Here is a 7049-nt window from a genome sequence, read left to right as displayed (position 1 = left end):
CAGCAAAACAACACTTCGCGGGGCCTGTTTGGTATAGACCTCCTTAAATGGCCACCAAACAGGAAGTAACCCATGAAGCAGCAGAGGGAGCGGGAACAGTCAGTGCATGGTTGAGGGCTCCCTCTGCTGGCGTGGCGTTACACTTACATGTACTAAGCTAATGAGCTACGCTATGATTCAAATCCCAAATTTCTCTTTTTTTATCAAAATGTGCTTTTTACTTTGCCATCACTTATTTTGCAATCAAGTTGTTTTTAAAAATTTAAAACATATTCTCTGTCTTAGCAGACAGATTGCGACCAACAATTCCACAACAAATATAAAATACAATCATCATCAAATATTATCAAAATATTCATGTGACAGTGGTGACTAAAACCTAATACACTGAATCAAGCAATTGCTGAAACACAACAAACAGTATGTTATTGTTTCTAAAGCTTTTTATCAAGATTCACATTGAAGTATTTTGATACATCATCTGATCTCAGAACAGTATATGTCTGCTGTGCATCTGCTATAGTAACAAGGTCACTTTTAAAAACTGTTAAATGAACAAATAAACAATTAGTTGTTACAATTAGTTGTTTAAACATCTTAACAAATGATCCAAAAATGACCAGAACACATATGATCAGAATACAAATGAACTGGATTATGTATAGACATGTTTTATCCAGTGTTATGTTTCCTCAACCCTAACTCTGCTAGAAGTGATGACTAATAATACACAAAAATAATATCTGCTGTATAATTTAGTAATTATACATTATTAGAAAAATTAAGCACTATATTATATTTAATATCATTTAAAATTATTTGAAAACCAGAAAAATGTGATGACTTTACGTTGAATGTGAACGTCAAACACAAAGTCTTAAGGTGTTGACATCTGACGGTGTTGACAAATTTAGCATTTCTTTTACAAAACAAATGAGGAGCTCTTTTCCAAAACGCTATAAATCCATTTTGATTCATTTGAGTAAAAACGTGTTTTCTTTACCAAGTAAGTGTCAAGATGAAAACCACTATTTTCTGTTTTAAACTTTCACATAGCATCTTTAGGTTATAATAACATAAAAAAATAAAATCTAGATTTTGATTTTTACTTTTCTTTTTAGAGAAAGTATAAGTGATGGAAATAAGACGGCATATTACATGATTTTAATAACTAAAAAGAAGATAAAAATGAAATGCTGCCAGTAGGTGGTGGTAAGTCACTGATTTAATTTCTGAATCATATCGTTCATTTGATTCGTTCGAAGGGCTGATTAATTCAGGAATAAAGCAAGTGACTCTTTTTATAAAAGGGGGAATTGATTCATTGACTCACTAGAAAACGCACGTTCATTTGTAAACGAAACACTGCTGTGTTTGAATGGAGATGCGCAGCGGCTCAGTTGTGACTTGTTTCAAACTATTTTTGAAGATGAAATAGAGCAAAATCAGGCAATAGTGTTATAGTCAGACAATGTAAGTCACTTAATATGAACTTCTTGTTTATTTAACTGTTGTATTAAATCAATATCTCATTTACAAACTCCCTTAAAAATCATTAAAAGCTGTCACTCATCTTAGTTCATCACGATCTCACAAAATTAGAATCAACGAAACTCTCTACACCACTCAGTGAATCTCTTATTTACACTCTCTCTACACTTTGTTTATGACAGGATTCGTCAGATGTGTCTGTGATTCATTACTCAACGTTGAAAACTAGGATGCGGGGTGTATTCAAAGCGCCGCCTTTACTGTTTACAATGTGTGAAATACTGCGCTGTGATTGGCTGAGCGGATGTGTCGCATTTTGCAGAGAAGGGAGAAAACATGACAGAATAACACGGCGGATATCACATTTTACGTAAAATTAAAAACTGCCTTTTCAATAACGACCAGATACAATACTGATTTTGGCAGAAACTCAATTTTGTTAAAAATAGCGTTTATCGCGTTTTGGAAAAGAGCTCTTCAAATGGAGTTCATGTAGCCATTTTGTTTTCTCTGTTGATGCTAGATGCTAATCGAAGCTGCATCAGGAGAATAAAATGATCTAAATATTTTAAATAATTTCCTCACAAATTGGAAGAGGGTGCTGAGGTGTCATGGTTGTGACACAGGAAATATTAACGTTAGGATTTAAAATGGTCACGAATCCTGTCCGGTCTGCCCGCCACCAGAGGTCGCCTGTGCATCATATTGACATTCACACTACACAGACTGTTGCACTACACCCTGGACTACATTTCCCATGGTCCACTTTACTGATTACACACACAGCTGCAGCCAATCACACACTGTATAAATATGAGGCCGTCACCATCATTCTGGGCCCAGTATCGTCTAGTGTTTAGCAGTCTCCTAGTGATAGCTACTTTACAGAGCCACTTCCAAGTTTCCTGAGTCTAGTTTAGTCTTGTTTTCCAGTAAAGTTATCCGTGTCTTGATCCTCACCTGGTTATCTCATCTTGTCTGCCTTCAACCTGCCCTGGATTTATCGCGTGCCTTGGATTCCCCTTTGTCCTGCCGTTTTGGACTCTGTTCGCCCCTCCTTTGAACTATTGACTGTCCGTCTGGAATACCCGTTGGCCTCGCCAACCGTTACTCCGTAACAAAAAATATTCTTAAACTTTAAAACGTACCGCAGCCTGTCTGACATGATGCACTCTGCAGAGGGGGAACGTGGGGGTCCGTTAGAGAGACAGCTGCCCCCGATTACACCTAATAGCAGATACAGTTGCTGGACATGTTTTATCCCATGTCTAAAGAATCAGTGCCCTACATGAGTTTACTAATATAGTCCACCTGACAGAGAATGAAAACTAATGAGTGAATTCAGACGCTGATAAACACCTGCCGTTAACAAGCAGATTCACTGATGGAAAGAGAAACAGCAGAAACAAGACAAACACAGTATGTTGAATTAACAGGCATTTAGTGTGAACTTCTCCTATTAATTGTATTATTTTATCATTATTTTACATGATTCTTAGTGAACAAAACCCAACATGTTTTGTTTCTTTAAATGTAGTGAATAATACATCCACACAGAGACATTTAATAACTCATATTTTGTAACTGATGCTATATTTTATTGATTTGTTTATTTTCAAATAGTTTCTAATTTATTTCTGGAAAGTGTCTGGTGACATTGGAGCAATTAAAAAGCCTTTTCTTCCTGTCCAACAGCAGCGAGTGGGTGAAGGACGATGGCATCTGTTGAGCAGCGTAGTGACACACTAGATGAGCCGGAAGAAAGAAAACACGAGGAAGGTAATGGAGAACAGAATATCAGTAATGTTGAAGTTGTCATTTAGGAAATGTAATGAATCTCTCTGTCTGTATTCCAGTCCAGATGAGCAGCAGTGCTCACACTGAAGTCAGTGTTAATATAAATGCTCAGACGGGAGGAACTGCAAATGCTCCTGTATTCACTGAAAACAACATCACGTCATTGACCATCATCAACAACACTCCAGGTACTGTCACTGTAACTGTGCTTACTGAGACACACTGATTATTAGCAGTCAGTGAAATAATGCAGAGTGATTGCTTTTCCTGTTACATTTCACGTAAGAATTAGATTTCTCTTCCTTGTCAGTTCAGTAATGATTGTTTCAGTCATTAATGGTCTGCACGGATGTGTGAAGAACAGTCACACAAACAGAGTCATGTCCTAAATCTTTAATCTTTATTGAGCCATTTACACATTTTATACTTTGCATAGAAAGTTGCCGCCCCGTACAAAGATAAAACCAAAAAAGGAGTAATTTCTTACTCATTAACACAGTTGTAAATAATAAATATGGAACATAACCTTGAACAAAGAAAAATAATAACACAACAGGTAGGAATAAAAGCACAATAAACATACATGACTTGAAAAATAACTTCTTATAAAAACACACAGGAGGCTGTGTGACGTTTCTTCACTCACACACGTTCTCTGTGGTGACTGAACACAGTGACGGCTGGTGGATATTTTCTGTTGTCGCTACAGCCAACAATTATAGCATACATCCCAGTATGATTTATACCAAGTATAACAAAAAGAAAAGTATTAAGACTTGAAACATTTTAAAGATAATTGTTTTACCAAGTTCGAGATTGAGGATGATTCAAAACTATATTTTCTGCAATTTGCTAAATTTAGCTTTTAATTTTAATAATAATTCATAATTGTGATATATTGTGCAACAGCAAAAAAGGAAAAAATCATTTTCTATTCATATATAACTAGCAAGATACTAGTCAAGCTGCAATACCAAACATGATCACACGGAGACGCCAACAGACCACTATACCGGTCGCCTTAACCTATATACAGATCTTTATTCAGCATTATTAAACAGAGCAAAACACTAATTTATAAAAAGTAAATAAAAACATTTTGTTGAATGTGGTGATCTGAAGGCAGCTCCACGTGACCAGTGAACAGTTCCTCTGTCAGAGTGAGTGCTGACGCCCATATATTAACACCACTGTCCATTTTTCTCTCTCCTCACAGGGGCACAACAAATACTGTTTAGGGGTAGGTGAGGTACAAAGATGTACTTTTTCACATTTGTACCTTAGGGTACCGCCGCAACGACAGAAGTGTACCTTTTTTTTCTGAGAGTGTATATTTTGTTACACATTTTTTTCTGTCCTTCCGTCCTTTTTCTCTTCCTTTCCCAGAGGCAGAAACACACCGAAAAACAAGGTGCAGTCTTATCAGTATTATTTAAAACTTCATTTTTCCTGTATAAATCACAGTTAGTGTAAGATTATCAATGGCAATGAATAAAAACAATTAGACAGCACCACTGACCTCCTCAACAGCCAAAAACATCAGCCATCCACTGTATGTGAGCAGCAGTGACCACACCAGTGTACATTATACACAGAAACAGCTGCTCCTGAAGCCCTGTCCTCTGTACTGAGTGAACAAATTACACATTGAAAAACTAAATATGCCTGGATGACTTGATTTGAATGGATAAATCCATGAAAGACATGACAAATTTAGTGAATTATATTGAAAACCTCAGAACTGTATTACCAAAGTCTCTGTAAATCGAGTCATTTCACTCAGCGTCTTTCTTTGAAACGCCTCTCGTTCAGCTGTTTCAGTCAATCAAGTGCAGCTCCTGTGTCTCTGAATGAACAAACACTGAATTCTCCAAAGCTGTTCACCAAGCTTACGATTACATTTGAAATCAACAGTGAAATCTGTCTCATAAGATGTGTTTCTAATGTTTAGATGGTGTTAAAAATGCTTATTTTTCAGGCCAGACCAGTCATTGCACATACACATTCCTAAGAGTGTCTCAAGATGCTGAATGTTTCTATAGCAACTGAAGTTCATCAGTGCAGCTGCAGTGATGCAGTGACTTTATCAATTATCATCTGTCTCTTTTATTCAGAAGCAGGACTATTCCACCATATTGTTCACTGCACTTTCTCTCATTCAAGTATTATTTGTGCACCATCTTTGTAAATTTACAGTCTGTGGTGTCACTTTCAAAAGTCATTTAATTACAATATGTTGAATGAATTCTGAGGATCACATTGATGTCAAAGCTTTGAATGTGTCTTTAAAAAATATAAATCTGTTTTTGATTTTAACCCATGTTTTATTAACTTTATCATTATTAAAACAGCAGATTTGATTCTGAAAACATTCTTGGAAACTCACAAATCCAACATGAAGAAGAAAGTGGAATGTATTTCTGAGTGCAAGAAAGAAAATGAAGCAGATCTCCAGGCTGTTTACACAGATCTCTTCATCACAGAGGGAGATATGAAGGAGGTTAATCAGGAACATGAGATTCTGAAGATTGATGATGCTTTCAAGAACAAAAAAACACAGGACAAACCAATCAAATGCAATGATATATTTAAATTATTAAAGGGAAAACAAATCAACAGAAAAGATTGTGCTGACCAAGGGAGTCGCTGGCATTGGAAAAACTGTCTCTGTGCACAAGTTCATCCTGGACTGGGCAGAAGGAAAAGCCAATCAGGACATACACTGTGTGTTCCTGCTTCCATTCAGACAGATCAACTGCATTAAAGACCAACGGTTCAATCTCCATGAGTTTCTGCTGAAATTTTATCCTAAACTGAAGGATCTGGAAAAATCAAAGTTATATGAGGAATGTAAACTTGCCTTTATATTTGATGGACTTGATGAGAGTCGACTGCCTTTGGAATTTAAAAAAAACAAAATAGTGGACGATGTTGAGGAAAGATCATCTGTAGATGTGCTGTTCACAAATCTGGTCGAAGGGAATCTGCTTCCATCAGCTCTGGTCTGGGTGACATCACGACCAGCAGCAGCCAATCAGATTCCTCCTGAATATGTGGGTTTGTTCACTGAGGTGCGAGGATTCACTGACCAACAGAAGGAGCAGTACTTCAGAAAGAGAATCACAGATGAGAGTCTGGCTGACAGAATCATCTCACACACCAAGACGAATCGTAGTCTCTACATCATGTGCCACATTCCTGTGTTCTGCTGGATCACAGCTACAGTACTTCAGCATATTCTCATCAAAAACAGTGAGGAGAACATCAGCACAACACTCACTGAAATGTACATCCACTTCCTGCTGATACAGATGAACATGAAGAACCAGAAGTATGATGAAAAGACAGAAAGACAACGTACAGAGCTCTTAGATTCAAATAGAGAGATGATTTTGAAGTTAGCCAAGCTAGCATTTGAACAACTGAAGAGGGAAAACATTGTGTTTTATGAGGAAGATCTGAAATCATGTGGTATTGATGTGAGTAAAGACACTGAGTTCACAGGAATGATCGCTGAGATCTTTAAGATGGAACATGGACTTCATGAGATGAAGGTCTTCTGCTTTGTGCATCTGAGTGTTCAAGAGTTTCTCGCTGCAGTGCACGTGTTCATCTGTTACCTGAACAAGAACATGCAGGAGCTTCAGTTTTTCTTTGAGCCAGAAGAAAATTTCACATTGCAGCAGGAGCTTCAGTTTTTCTTTGATGAGCCAGAAGAAAATTTCACATTGCCAGAAGAAAATTTCACATCGCAGGGTCAC

The 7049-nt window shown here is 37.1% G+C and overlaps 1 pseudogene; it reads left to right on the top strand.

The window, feature by feature from the left end:
- Nucleotides 1-3206: 3206 nt before the first annotated feature.
- The window catches only part of LOC127166040 (NACHT, LRR and PYD domains-containing protein 12-like), a 44095-nt pseudogene continuing 40252 nt past the window's right edge, over nt 3207-7049 (top strand).

This window comes from Labeo rohita, chromosome 5, assembly GCF_022985175.1.
Source record: "Labeo rohita strain BAU-BD-2019 chromosome 5, IGBB_LRoh.1.0, whole genome shotgun sequence".
NCBI classification, from domain to species: Eukaryota; Metazoa; Chordata; class Actinopteri; order Cypriniformes; family Cyprinidae; genus Labeo; species Labeo rohita.
This window is presented reverse-complemented; position numbering and strand designations above follow the sequence as displayed.